This window comes from Lissotriton vulgaris, chromosome 2_1 (genome assembly GCF_964263255.1).
Source record: "Lissotriton vulgaris chromosome 2_1, aLisVul1.2, whole genome shotgun sequence".
Classification (NCBI taxonomy): Eukaryota; Metazoa; Chordata; class Amphibia; order Caudata; family Salamandridae; genus Lissotriton; species Lissotriton vulgaris.
Window position 1 is genome coordinate 1,974,983,829 of NC_141687.1, and position 15,570 is coordinate 1,974,999,398.

A 15,570-nucleotide genomic window follows, 5' to 3' on the forward strand; every position below is an offset into this window, starting at 1 on the left:
GATATTTTCATCTGTACTGCTTCGCTGTTTGCTTCACAAATACCCTTCAGATTGCATAGAAGACTAGACTGGATGACATTTTACAGTTCTACTCGTTAAGTTCTTGTTCTGTGTTCTTGGTCTCTACTTTTAGGATTCATTTCCTCTCCCTCAGGTCTGTTATTCCAAAGAGAATTGCCGATCTACCTGTGGATCTCCTTTCACTCTGCCTATATGGGACGATCCTCTGCATTCAACCTCACAACTTTATGGTCCAACATTGCAACAAAATAAGTCTGATGATCTCCCTCAATTCTATAGGTACTAGGACGCTAATTTTTCTTTCTCGAAGATCTATAATTACACTTGATCAAATTGCTAAGGGCTTGCTGTGTACACTTTTGACAGCAGGGGATCAGATTTCACAAAAAACAACTGTTCTTTATCTTTTTTTCTTAACCAGGTGAGAACTTATTTTTAAATATTCCAATGGCATTGAGCAAACAGTGTGACACTGGGCATTTGAGGTGGCATGAGAATAGGCAGAATATAGAGCGTGTCTGGTATTTATGGTTTGCCTAAAATTTCAAAGGGAGGTGCGCATGCAGCCCAGAGGGGCCATCCTCCCAGGAGACTGCAGCCTGAATCTTGCCTGTTGTACCCTGTTTCCCAACTGGTCTTCTTCCTACTTTTGCTGTGCCTGGGCGGAGTACTAAGATTACAGGCACCAGGAGACACTGCACAAGGGTCCAAGGTGTGTGCAAACCAGTGCCGATAGGTGAAGACTAGCTACACCCTGCAGCACGGGACATCCCTGGGCCAAGAACAGGCACATCTGCAACTGGACGAGTGCCCTCCAGGTAATCTGGCCCCATAAACAAGTATCATGGGCAAGAGAAAAGCTCAAGTGGCCCTGCTATCATGTTGCTCCCACCTACAACTAGTATTGACAAAATTTAGCATGGGGCTGTGGGGATTATCTCCACAGATATCACCTTAACTGAGAGGAGACTGTTGGGTGCACGCCTCCCTCTGAACCTTGACGGCACCCCACCAATACCGCTACACTAGCTGATCCCCATAGACCGATTGATAGCCAAGTACAAACCAACAGTTTATCTTACGCGTCCTAACGCTGCATGGGTGTTCCCTAAGAGATGTCTGCGGTCCACCAGAGTTGCTTAACGGTCTAGACGTCACCCCTCTTTCAAAACAACTTCCAGTTCGGTCAGCCCTCCACAGCATTCCCTGTATTGGAGCATGCCAGCTCGTACCTGGAGAGGGCTACGCAGAATCCATCATGGGCAAAGGATTTAATGGAGTATTGTCTTAGGAAAATTAAAGATATTGTGAGATCGGACCTTTCTCCATATATTGGCACGCTGGGCAGCTATTGGAGAGGAGATCGAGAACATCAAGCAACTGAAGAGTCATGCACTCCTAACTTCTAACTAAGCCCATAATGGCGTCCATGACAATATTTCTAATACTCTGACCAGACTGGCCCTAGATGGATCAGCTGCCACCCATCATGTGATTCAGCCAGCCCAGTACATCAATATTCCCAAATTCCCTGGTGGTCAGACTGAAGAAGTCTGTCCCTAAAAGAGAGGGGGCTACATTGAATCACAAGGGTGAAAGGGCGGGGAAACCCTCGTCCTAGACAAAGGACTAAAAGAGTGGAGAAGTGTGGCTCAATGGTTAGAGCGGCAAACCCTGATGTAGAGGTCTGGCCCGAGACCAGGGTTCTATTCCCGCCTCGGCGGGTCTTGGGCTCAATTTCCTTGGACCTGATAATTCTCGCTCGGTGCCTAATCTAATCATGGGTCCCACGCTGCAACTCTGGGCAATAGCTTACTTAATCTCCACAACTGTCCAACAGCGCTAGGATACCTGGCTTTCACCCTGGGGGTGCCAAGGAGTGGGCAAATCACAGGGAGAGGCCAGCGGTATGCTTACAGCGCCTTGATGCCACGTCTGGGGTGATACGTGCGCTATACAATTACATTATAAATCCTTCCAGAAACACCCTGTGATAGACCTCCCACCTGCATCTTGCCCTTATGTGGCAATCTTAACAGGTGTGCCCCTGGTTGCATGTGGACCAAAGGGAGGGACAAGAAGACCTTACTAACAAATACCTGAATTTGCTAAACCAGCATTGGAATTTCCCTCCTTCCATGGCTATTGACATTTTACTAATACGCAGTGTGGTGCTGGATGGGGCCATGCCTGGTGGACTCACATGGTGATTGCATCGTTAATAATTTCAGGACACAGTCAATAGTGCCAATGTCGAATATTCAGCCTCCCTAAGGTCCTTAGAAGAGAATCCTTGATCCATTTGTTACAGCTAGGGGATTTCTATAAACCCAATCACGTTATAGTGTCTTCCCATTGCACATAAAAGTCTCACACTCAGCAAGCCATCCAGGTGGTTTTAATGATCGCGCTAGCCATACAGGCGCATTCAGAATTCATATTTCAAATCGATTGGATGCTTTGGGGGAGGGGGTGACAACAAAGGGGCGACTGATTCAGTACCAACAGGGTTGCACCCATAATGGTAACAGGACACAGGATCAGAGGGGCTCTTACTAAAATGGTAGGAAGTTAGGTCCATAGGGGCATTGCTGACACAGTGCAGGAGCTGCAAGTGTCCCTCATGACCTCACGCTGCTGTAGCCAGGGTCCCTTTTTTTGAGTCACAGACCATTGCTGAGGAAAACGAGCCTCTGGGGATGGTACAAAATAGTCCATTAAGGAATCACAAGGCCCAGGAAGCATTGGGAACAATGGGAACAGACTAGAAGTGTGTTCTTTGTGCATGAAATCATAACTACTGTAATGCCTACAGTCCAGGGGCCACAGGCATTTGTGCATCCACTGTAAGCATAGCCCAAGTATCCTCTTCTGCAGATAGGGATAAATTACCCTTATAGGAAGCTATCTCATTTTGGTAAAGTATATACAGAGCCATAGTGTGCACAGAGTCCAGTGAAACTCCAAAGGTAGGCAGAGGTCAATGTACATAGCCCCTTACTCTTTACTTGTGGTAGTGTGGGCAAGCAGTAAGGCTTTACCAGAGGGTAATGTTAAGCATTTGTTGAACACACTCAGGAAACAGATGATATCACACACTCAAAGACTGAACTCAGACCAATTTGTTTGTATCAAAACTATTATTAAGTAATTTTATTTTTTACAACCAAACCAAACCTAGTGCAGGTAAGTGAAATAGCACTTTGCAAAATCTTATGCAATGATTTACGGTTGAATGCAGGTTCAAATGCAATTGGTTGAATTACAGGCAAGTCAATATTTCGAAATTACTTTTCAGTTACTTTACAGATTACTAAGTACGTTACTTTTTGAATTACTTTTCAGATTAATTTTGCTAATCAGTGTGATAAGCCTAGATATCACACTGAGACAAAAGGTAAGCAATTACATTGTAGTACATATACAGGTTTTAGGTTTCGCCTAGCAGTGCGCATGCGCTGCTCTGCGAGACATTGTAAGGGCTTCAAAAAGCTCACCACACACACGCTCGTGTGTGTGACTTCTTGCTTGCGGTTACCCGCACAGCGCCATATGTTTTGAATTATCGTGCCCAGACACGGGCGCAATAATTCAAAACACATGGCTCGCTGTGGCCTGCGCGCACGCGCACCACTCTCGTGCTTTTTTATTTTAATTAGCTGACACGACCATACTTGTTTTGTGCTTCGTGTACTCGTGGTGCCTTTTAGGGGTTGTTGTGTTGGCTTCGCCTCGTCATTTCCAGTTTCCATTCTGCAGCGCCCAAGCTGCTTATCTTGCGGGGGACGTGCCAGGGATGATATGTCGTTTTCTGGTTGGTTTGTCGTTTGCTGCAGATGGTGCTGCTAGCTCTGTCTGGGAAGGGAATTTCCAACTCTGTGTATTCCCGACTCGACGAATCGTTCAGGGGCGGTGCTCACGGCTGCTGGTTTTAGAACAGATACGGTGTAGGTGTAACCTGCTTTACCTGTTAAAAAAGTGTGTGCGCACGCTCATCCACACTTGATGCTACAACCATACGCCGCGGTACTCAGTGGTTGAAATAGAATCCTAGAGGTGTAGGTACTTACGGCCCGAGGGTACCTGTAGTCTATGAAAAGTGCCAGTATTTCCCATTGACAGTGTTGAACCCCCGCTGAGATGTGCAGGTATGGCAGGGAAGGGCGAGTAGTCCGTGCTTGCCCTCTTAAAGCACCGACATGGTACAGATATTTATGTGGAGTAGCTGAGTTTAAACGTTTATACGGTGCTTGTCTGGAATAATATGTTCGCATAGGCTCCCACACATTATTAGCAACTTGTGTTATGCGTGGAAAACTACTCTACCCTATCCCATTGTTCTTGAATCTACCAGAAAGGGCTGGGTTTATGGGCAACATTTTTTAAAAGGCTATATTGATTAGTGGTGGAATGTGAAAGAAGGGCACCTTAAAATACAGGAGCTCAGGATAAGCACTTTGCAAACAAGCATTGGTAATGCATCGGTTAAGTCTGTGTTATGAATAAGAAACCTTGGAATTCAGTGACAGCTTATTAACCATTTGAATACTTAACTTCTCTACAACATAGCTGAAAAACATTGGCAAAGCAGATAGATCGACCTAAACACTTATAAGGTCCCAATGGCGAGACCTGTTGTTTATGCCAATGCTTGTTCAATGTTCCATACAAACCAACTCCACACTTTATTTTCAAGGAAAAAGCATTCAATGTATTCCTATGAAGAAAAATTAAGTTAACGGTTTGCAGGTAAGTACTTATTTGTGGGAATTGGCATTCTGGGTTTAGAACCAGGGTTCCCCCAGGGTCGAGGATGCACTCTCAAAGCACCCTCAGCGGGACCAGGGAGGTGGGTGCAGAGTGCTGAGGCCCAAGGTTATCCAGGGGGAGTGGCGGAGGGGGAGGTAGGGGGGTGGGAGGTAGGGGGACTCCGGCTGGTGGCTGTTCACAAGCAGGCCACAAGATTTTGGGAGCAAAGCTCCTGATGTTAGACTCAGGGAAAAGGGGGATCAGAGTTAACACACAAGGTGCACTCTCAGGGGCAGCACAGGGGCGGCTCGGTGCAGGGTACTGTTATGGCGTCAGCCAGTTTTGGATTTTGACTGCAGGCTCTGCCCAGAAAGACTTCAAGGAGGAACCAAGAGCTGGGCAGATACGTTTGATGGCTTGGGGACATAGGTGCACCTCGGTTTCTGATCTCCAGGTTGCAGTGCTGCTGGATGCAGGGGTGTCTTTTGAGGTCAGATTTCACCTTACCGGGCCACTCGGGGTTGGGGGAGCTTCCATGCAGAGGCTGCAGGCGAAGTCTGGGAGTCCTGGAGAGGTCAACCCACATTGGACTCTGGAGCGCTCGGGACCTCTCTGGGACCAGTGGGCCATCCGGATTTGGGCCATAGGCTTCAGGTGCAGTGGTGGTTCCAGGCATCGGGTTTCTTTGTCCACAGCAGGCTCAGAGTCTGTCTTGGGAGTTTCTTTTGAACAGAGCTGCTGTTCACAGGAGATCCGGTCTTTGTTGAAGGCAGTCAGTCCTCCCAGGAGTTCTGGAGGTAGCTGGCTTGTGGACAAGTCGACTTTTGGCACAGAATCCCTGGATACTGCAGATAGGCCGGTACGGCTGTGGCCAAGTCAGTTCTTCTCTGCAGTCTCCTATGCTGGGAGTCTTATTTCGTCCTTCTTCTTCGTAGTTTACAGGAATCTGTCTTCTTGGTTGAGGGCTGCCGCCTAAATACTGTATTCGAGATCAGTAGCCAATGGGTTACTGACCCACGTCTCCTTCATCCACACCACCGAACCCCACTGGACCGAAGACAGATGCGTCCACTTCACCTCAGGAAACCCACCACACACCATCGCACCCAACAGATGCCACGCCGCTGCTGGGGCAAGCTCAATACCATAGAGCCACCCAATATTCCCACAGGGACTGGGTATATTCAGTAACAAAGTACAAATGTCCCTAAAGGAATTATTTTTACTATCTTGTAGTTTTGAAAATTACGTCACAATCGTGAACATCACTAAACAAGTAGGAGAAGGTACTTGAAATTAAACCAAATACCCCGATGTATCAAAACATTATATATTTATTTGTATTTTTATAAAACGTTTTTCAATTCCATACACAATCTTTGGCAACCATCACAAAGCTGATAATTTGGATTCTCATTAACAGCAATGCTAAAATACTTTTTGCTTAAATAATGTATAATTAGATCACCATTACAGATGACAATTCATCAGACTATTTCATCTAGTACATCAACTCATAAATCAGATGAATGCGCAAAACGGTGCTAGGTGTCGACGTTTCGGTCCCTCGTTGGTCTAGACGATCCGTAGGACCATCCTCAGGACGATGTATGTAATTGATGATATGCACAAATCTCTTGATACGGGTCAATGCTGCCTACTCATCCTCCTGAACCTATCGGCAGCCGACGACACCGGTGACCACAAACTACTCATTAAGGCACTTCAAGAAAGGGTTGAAGCGGAAGAGGTGGTATTATAATGGTTCACATCTTTTCTACAGAACCGCACCCAAAGAATAAAAATCCCAAACTTCACATCAGACTTACTCCCCATTAGCAGGGGTGTCCTCCAAGGATCAGTACTCTAGCCACAACTCTTCAACATCTATATGGAACCCCTTACCACCATACTAAAAAACAACAACATTCCCTTCCACCTCAATACAGACGATACCCAGATCTATCTGGAAACCTCCTCCATGGAAGACATTCAGAGACTGAACGACATTCTAAGTGAAGTCCAATACTGGTTAACACGCAACCACTTGAAACTTAACTAAGACAATGCGGAATTTCGCCTCATCTCCAATAAGGAGAAGAAACCCCAATTCACAGAATGGCTAAAAGCTATTGATGCTTTCAACTACTACCCCACCTTAGCCGAATCTGTAAAATCTCTGGGAATCACTCTGGACCCTAAATTAGACATGAGCCAACACATCAAGTACACAGCAAAGAGCACCTTCCTAAACCTTAAACTACTCAATAAAAATAAAACCCCTCATCCCTCCGAATGACCTCAAACTAGCCACTCAATCCCAGATGCTGTCCAGACTGAACTACGGGAATGCAACCCTCACAGGATCAGCAAAATCTCACCGTGCTCCGCTCAGAACAACTCTGAACACAGCAGCCAGAATGGTCAGCGGAGTAAAGAAATATGAAGATATCTTGCCAGCACTCAGAGAGCTCGAATGGCTCCCAAAAGAAATGTGTACCAACTTCAGAACTGCCAGCCTCATGCACAAAGCGCTGCACACATTGAAACCCGCATACCTGGCCTCCAAACTCCAGAAGGCCGGTCAGTCAAGAAGCCTAAGGAGTACTAACACTCTACTCCTTATCCCTCCGAAAACTCGCAAACAAAAAAATAGCATCTCACTCCTTTGCAGGAAATGCGCCCAGAATCCGGAACTCCATACCAGTCCATATCAGGGCCAACCCCTCTTACTTAATTTTCAACAGGCAGCTCAAAGACCTTCTACTCAATCGACTTCTCCTGAATGGATAGTTACAGTCCAATCGCCGGAGCCTGCCCACAACTGCACACAGACACTTTGACATTAAGCCCTCTACATCACTCGCCTCTTGCCTACCTTCTCTATCCCCCCTCCCTGATCCAATCTCGTCACGAGTCGTTGTGCTTTTGCGACGACCCTACATGAAGCGACACGAGACACTGTACAGACTACTGTGATAACGCATCTTACGAATGACATTGTGCTCTCTATGACAAGAATATGCGATGCGGCATGAGTCACTGTACATATTACTGTGTTAATGTATCATACGATTGATAAGGCTGTAAAGCGCTCTGATACCTTCAGGTCTGGCTAGCGCTATATAACTCTTAATTAACTAAATGAATAAAGAAATGAATAAAATAGAGCCAGTGTACTGTTCTAGATAAGCACATTTTAGCACAGTAGCAGGCAGCTGACATCCGTGCAGGTAACAGCAGTGGGATTCCGAGGGAAAATTAATTATTTATTTAATTTTTCCTTTGCATCGTCCCTTGGAATCCCCCCTTACAATCCCCCACCACTGTTACCGGCACAACCTCGCTGAAAGCAGTAACCAAAGGCAAGGGTAGACACTTAGGGGGTTTGGTAATCTGGGTAAGCACTGTTCTCCCTTACAAGGTCCAAGAAATACAGTATCCTCCCCGGATATCTTGTGTGTTACGCTAATCTTCCCTTCCTTCTCAGCATACATCTATAATGTCTACATAAAGTCAGGAAGAAACTACAGTGAGTCTCCAACCATTGAGCTACTAAATTGGCACTGGAAGTTCATAGGAGGAGACTTTAACTGCCAAATCGAACCCCTGGAAAATAGAGCAGTAGCACTCACCCAGGATGAAGACTGTCTGGTCTTTTCCTAAATTGGCAATTTCACAGATTCAAAGATGGTCCCTACAGGCTGTATAAATAATGTCCTAACAATGAATCAAGGCTTACGAGCCGGGAATGGTAGGATAAGGAAGGGAAGGGTAGCACACATTTTGGTTGGCCACCGCATTTACAGGTACCACATTTGAGGTGCTTTTTTGTGGTCTATCACGGTCAATTAACCAGAGCACCACCAGTAGGGTAGCTGGAACTGTTCTTTTAGGTCCTGATGAATTGCAGCTAAATCATCCTGACACATAGGCAAGAAACATGTCGACCACATAAAGTTGAGCGCGAGATCCTGACGCATTATATCAGGAGTGCGCCACATTTTTAGCCAGGTTGGAAGCCATATTCATTAAAATTATTCTGTTTGGATTTCCATTTTCTGTTTAAACCTTTGCACGGTCCATTGACCCTCACTTAGCACATTTACACCTTTAGGTCCCTCAAACCCAGGGCACCAAACAGCAAGGAATAAAAGATCTCCGCCAAAGAGCCCATCAGAGGGAGCCCGCCAGGTATTGCATCGCCGATCTGATGAGTAGCAAGCCCTATGATGAAGCATGACACCCAGCTGGCTGGGTGTGTGAGGGCCCTAATTCCGTAAGGAGGGATCCCCCTTTTCCTCCACCATTAAGGGATAGTATCCCCTTCTTGGCAGACCTTGCGCCCCCTGTCCTGTTAGGAACTGCATACCTTCTTCTGTTTTGACTTTGATTGGGCATGTATTCTGGTCCTAGACAAAGCCCTTTGTCCCCCATTTGGTTTAATAAGCACACATTTAACCGCATCTCTGGCACCAGTCTTTCATTTACATATTGGTGGGCAAAAGAGCCTCGCCTTTTGTAATGGACATGGCAGTATTAACCACGAATGATAGTTACCATAACGCTCTGGTCCTTGACATAGAGCTCCCTGAAGGCAGTGAGAGGGTAACTGTTGATGATCCTTTAATCGCAGGTTGCAAATCTCGATCAACATGCATAGAGTGATTTGGTCCACCTTGGAAAATCCACAAGAACTAATTGGAGAAGCTTACAATTTAGTCGCCTGCAGTATTGTGGAGCTCCTCACACTTGAGGACACAGAACAGGGGCCCATTTACATAGAGTTAGTATCATCAATAATAAACTCTACGTAAGATTAAATAAATGTTTTTATGTGGCAACCAGGAGGACATTCAGGAGGATGACCCGCCAGTCCTGGTGTATTAAAGCTTGTTAAGTGGCAAGGTCTTCTCATGTCTGCTGTCCACCAAAAAGATAGCAGGGCAATAACAAGTCAGACGCGAGGCATATAAGAAATCCATGAAAACTGCTAAACAAGAGTGGGAAAAGGGAAAGTAGGAAGACCTGTTGGACGCAGAAACCAGCGTGCCTTTTGGAATTTGGTCTCATCAGGTAACAAGGAGGGATTTTGTCCGATCGAGAATAATGTCCCAGCGGCAGACTGGGTTGCCCACTTCTCCAGTCTCTATGCTGCAAAGGGAGCTGGCAGTATTACCCCAATCAGTCAGGAGGTTAGCAATTCAGCTGAGGGAGTTTAAGGAAGCAACACTCGAAAGAACTTACCAATTTCGCTTACAGTAGAACGTACCAACTTTCCTAACAGAAGTTAGATCTGCAAGCACTAATATAGTCCCAAAAAAGCCCCTGGGCTCGACATAATTCAGGGGGACCTGAATCTGGTAGAGATTGAGATTTGGAGCACTTATTTCGAATCATTATTCAATTATATTATGTTCTTTAAGTCTTTAAATTTCAACATATTTGTGGGACAATGGTGGCCCTGGGAGGTTGCCAACTTTACGTTGTATTCGTTGACCTGTGATCAGTGTTTGACCAGGTGCCCAGGCCAATGTTATGACCATCATATTATAGTTACGTAGTCACAACTATGCCCAAGTCTGTTGTGGACAATTGGGTGAGTTCAAGTTCAAAAGACCTTTATTCGAATTTGATAAAATTCATAAAAGTACCGAACACAGCAAAAACACGCATATACATATAATACAAAACAATTATATAAATAACATTCCATAATAACAAAGTAGTTCATACAGTGATTGAGCAGTAAATTTAATTATCTTATAAAGTTTTTACAGTAGTATCATTATGACTGATTCTGATTTCAGGGACTTTCCATTGTCTTGCGTGCACGTATGGCTAGTCTTAAAAAAGTGCTGGTGCAAAAGGTCAGTTCATCAGTGTCCAAGGTAAGCAGCAACATATAGGATTCCTGAAGTGTGAGAGGTCTAAGTTTTCTAAAATATGGGGTTAAAAGCCATTTGATATATCTCACATAAAATTTGCAGAAAAACAGAAAGTGCAAATCATCTTGAGTGCTTATATCATCGCAAGGGCAGGGGGTAAGATCTGTACAATGTCGGTACCCCAAAGGAAAAGACAGCAAAAATTTCACAGTTCCTGCCCTTAGACGAAATAATAAAGATCGCTCCCAGTTTGACATGGGAAGTGAGAGGTAGGGCGGCATAATTTGCATACAGAGACCATTTCCTATGTATTTCTTAACCCTTGATTTCTGAGATTCTCTTCCAAACCGTTCATTGCGATAAAGTGCATAAAGTGCCTTTTGGACCTCGAATTTATTGGGTGAGTTGACAGAACCATTCTCTGTTAGCAGAGAGGTAAGACAGGGAGGGTCCTAATACCAACTCTTTCCACACTACATGGTAACAATTTAATATCCGTCTTGACTCAACGTGAAGGAGATGCTATTAGTGTGACTAACATTAAGGCTCTTGCTTAAATGTTTGCGGATTAGATTTTATTACTATCAAAATCACCTATGGGGATACCGGTGTTATTACACCGCTTTGAGAACTTTAGTACCTTGAGGGGCCTAGAAATAAATGTGACTAAAACCAAAGACATGGTCTTAAATCCCTGCCATTCCACCAGACCTAACCCCAAGCTTCTGAGCGTCCCCTGGAACATGTACACACCTTTGACTATCTTGGGCTGCCCTTACAGAACAGCTAGACTGGTAGTGCCACTTTGATAAGTGAAGGCTTAAATTGACGCACAAAAGAAATGGGGCTCTGACAAGAACTTTGTACAGATTACATTTCTATCCAATCTATCCAGCGATCCAAATCTATAAACAGCAGACTTTAGGAGCAGCTCTCGATGGTGTGGAGCTATGGGGTCATTAGGGTATGGCCAAACTGCTAGCTGTGAAGAACTGCTTTTTACGTCTTCTGACGGGTCAACCAACCAGCACACTGGCCAATCTCTAAGGAGGTGGGAGTCAGACCAAGAATCCTGGCGCTAGCTCCAGGATGCTCTGTTTGAGCGATTGTGCGCTTTACAAGTACAGCTTTCATTAATCAATTAATTAATTCATACAAACAATAATGTACAATTACGTGAATTGGCACAGCTACATTTTCAGTCACCTCTGAAATATTAGGGGTTTGTAAATGTAATGATTTGGCACACTGCAAGAAACATAAATAAATGCTGGCTATGGCAGGTGGTTTAGACCTTTTTAACAAACAGGAACATGTCTACAGAAATGTGGAACTCTCAAACTATTACTTTCGCATGCTTCAGAGGCCCCTTCTCTATTTCTTTCTCCTTGCCATCTGATGTTGTACAGTACAGCAACATTTGCTCTCCATTGGTCATTTGGTAACCTTGCATTAGCTTGCAGTAACACACAAATGGCTCTAATAATATTGACAAGAACCTGTTTGAAGAGTCTGGACAAGATTTCCTAACAGTTTGCACTGGGCTTATGTTGCAAAAGTGATGCAAATCCAGCACAAAGTGGTGGGATTTATTTGCCAAAGCAAACCGAACTTTGTTTTGAAAAGTTGACTAGGTAGCTTTATGCCCTACTTGCATCAAGGGGACTGATCATACCTGGGACATGGGCATTGTCATGCAACCCCCAGGGGTTTTGAGGCAAATCACATTTTACTAACATTGGTAAAAGGGCATTTGCAGGAAATAATGATGTCTCTTTGTGGCAGGCATAACAGTAAAGCATGTGTGTTGCACTGTACAGTTTAACACACATACGTTTCAAAATGCTTTATTCGGTTTGTATAGGTACAACCATATAGCAACATTCATGAATACAATTGAAGTCACTTTTATAAAGAATGATGAAACTTGCTAAAACAATTACATTAATGCAGCCAATCAAGATAAAATCTGAAAGAGAAAATAATCACTAAATATTGCGTCAGTTTAAACATTTGGTGTAAGGCATGCCAAGTGGAATAATACTAAACAAGAGGCCTATACAGGGCGAAAAGTGCAGTAATGTATGCAAAATAAGCAAAGATTGAACATAGCATTTAGCAGCAATTTAGCAAATTAATGCAAAACATATCACATTAATATACCATAGGATAATCACTTGTATATAGCAGCCGTTTTAAACGTTTGATACAGCATGCAAATAGATGGTACTAAACAAGAGACCTATACTAGGCCTAAAGTGCAATAATATGTGTAAAGTATGCAAAAAGGGGACGTTTGTATTTAGCAGCAATTTTTAAAGTGTAGTGCAAAACTTGCTAAGTGAGGTAGTACCAGTCGGAAAGAGGCCTAGACTGAGCATAAAGTGCAGTAGTGTGTGCAAAATATGCAAGGGTAACTAAAGTGCAATGTCTACAACATCTCTTACGTATTTTAGCAGCAATTGTATACAAATCGAAGAAAGGCCTGAACTGGGCATAAAGTGCAATAGTATGTGCAAAAATATGCAAGGATAACTAAAGTGCATTGTCTATAAAGTCTGTTACATATTTATCAGCAATTATATACGAGAAGTTTAAAAAGGTATAAGTCCAGAGGGGTACAGAGCCAAAGGAACAATCGATACGGGGTCTAAAATCATGGTAATAACCAAAGTTCACGTATAAGAGAAATGCAAAAGGTTTGACAGTAGCTCACAATTGATCAATAGGTGTCTTTTCCAACGGAAATCATATGATAATTGATTTCCTGTGCCTGATACATTTAAGAACATAGGTGGCTACACGGTAACATATATTAGGGGACGACAGGTCAAACAATAGTTGCATTGCAGCTCTTATATCACACGTACTGTATTCTAAAAATAGTTGTTTTAGATAAAACTTTCTAAAACCAGTATAAAAGTTGCAAAATAGTAAAAAGTGGCAGATACTCTGTTTCGATTTCCCATCGCATGGGCACGGGCAAGACCCCGGCTTCTTTATAGTAGGGAAGGCCACCAAGTGGTGGACTATACCCAGCCTCAGGAGTGCCAAAACGAAACGATGGGAGTTAATACTGACGAATGTAAGGTATGATGGGAATCCTGTATTTAAATTGTATTCCAGGTACAGTTTAAAAGTACTTTGTGTAGCATACCCCTTCATTCTAATCCCTTCAGCATGATCCATGTAGGTGGTTTTAAGGTCACGCTTCGTTAAAACTGATTCTGTTGGGGTATCTTTAAAAATATCCTGACCAAAAAGGGAATTATACCAGTGAAAAATGTGTTTTAGCCAGGGGATTTTTAAGTGCTGGTCCAATTTAATACAGTCTAAAATTAATTCCTGGGTAAACTTGGTTTCATCTTTGGCCCAGATGGATCGCCAGAGGGAGAGGGGACGTAGTGCAATCAAATCTGTGGCATGGTGTATGCCCAACTCCCTATGGATAATTTCGTTGGAGGCTGAAGCAGGAAGACATAATAAGCGTTTAAGGTACTTATTTTCTTCCTGCTGGATGGAGAGGGCGATCTGCGAATTATATCCCCATATCCCTGCTCCGTAGAGGGCAGAGGACATGCACCTGGAGTTATAGATGGAAATCATCTCCCTTATTCTACGCCCCCCTAGTTTGGAAGCGAATCTGAAGATGCAGTTTGTATTTCTGATCATCTTCATGCCTATACAAGATTGCTCGTTTGCCCATCTCCCGTCCCCTGAGAAAGTAATGCCTAAGTAACAAAAATGTTGCACAGACTCAAGTTTATCCCCATCAAGGAAGAATGACTTACTTTTCTTTAGTTTCTTCCCGCAGGTCATAGTCATAGTCTTACCCTTATTAATTTTGAGCATTCTGCCTTTAATAAAAACATTAAATTTGTCAATTAACTTTTGGAGCCCATTCGCGGTCCTGGAAATCAGGACCGCGTCGTCCGCGTATAAGAGGACGGGTGTTTGCCATTTATCATAGGGGCATCAGCATAGGACTCTTGCAGGGACTGATCGACCTGGTTTATAAAAAGGGAGAACAGCAAGGGTGCGAGAACGCACCCTTGCCTAATCCCTCTACCTATTTTAAAAAAGGGGGTGCACTCTCCATTTGGTCCAAATCTAACTTTGCTTGATAAGCTACTGTACATTCTGGCCAACAAATGAATGATTTCGGGGGGTGCGCCCATAGCAAGTAATGTTGGCCAGAGCAGTGTGTGTTCCACTAGATCGAACGCAGAGCTTAGATCGGCAAAACACATGAACAAATGCCCTTCCTTTGCTCTTGTGTACTTGCCGATGATAAGCTCAAGGTTCACACACTGCTCCATGGTTCCTATGCCCCTGCGGAACCCGTACTGAATGGGTGATAGGACATTATTGTCCTCAACCCAGGACTCTAATCTTCCCAGAAGCACGCGACTCAGTATTTTTAGTGACGAGTCCAAAAGAGAAATTGGGCGATAATTACGTGCTTCAGCCCTTGAACCTTTTTTGAAAAGTGGCACCAAAATGGATTGACCCCATGAGGTAGGTAGTTCATTCTCAATAGCAGCATTGAAATAGCGTGTTAAAATAGGCGCCCATAGGTCAATCTTGGATTTTAAAAAGTCCACAGGGACCCCATCTGGGCCCGGGGCTTTCCCCCCCTTGCTTTTCTCTATAGCATCCTGCACCTCATTTAAAGATACTGTAAACAATAATTTCTCCCATTTAAAATTAATTGGCGTTCCAGTTAAAACATTAGGATCTGAGGCCAAAGTACAATTGAAGGAACAATCAGAGTTAAAAATCCCAGTGAAGTGTATAATCCAGTCTTGACAGCTGACATGCGAAGTAAGTTCGGGGATGTTCTCATTCTTTAAGAACGGACTGTTTACAGTGTCCCAGAAGAGTTTGTGGTCTTTTGTTTCCGCCGCCTGAT

The 15,570-nt window shown here is 44.0% G+C and overlaps 1 protein-coding gene across 3 annotated transcripts in view; it reads right to left on the reverse strand.

The window, feature by feature from the left end:
* Positions 1-15,570, reverse strand: part of MAN2A2 (mannosidase alpha class 2A member 2) — a 668,437-nt gene that overhangs the window by 570,261 nt on the left and 82,606 nt on the right. The gene's annotated exons all lie outside the window — the stretch shown is intronic.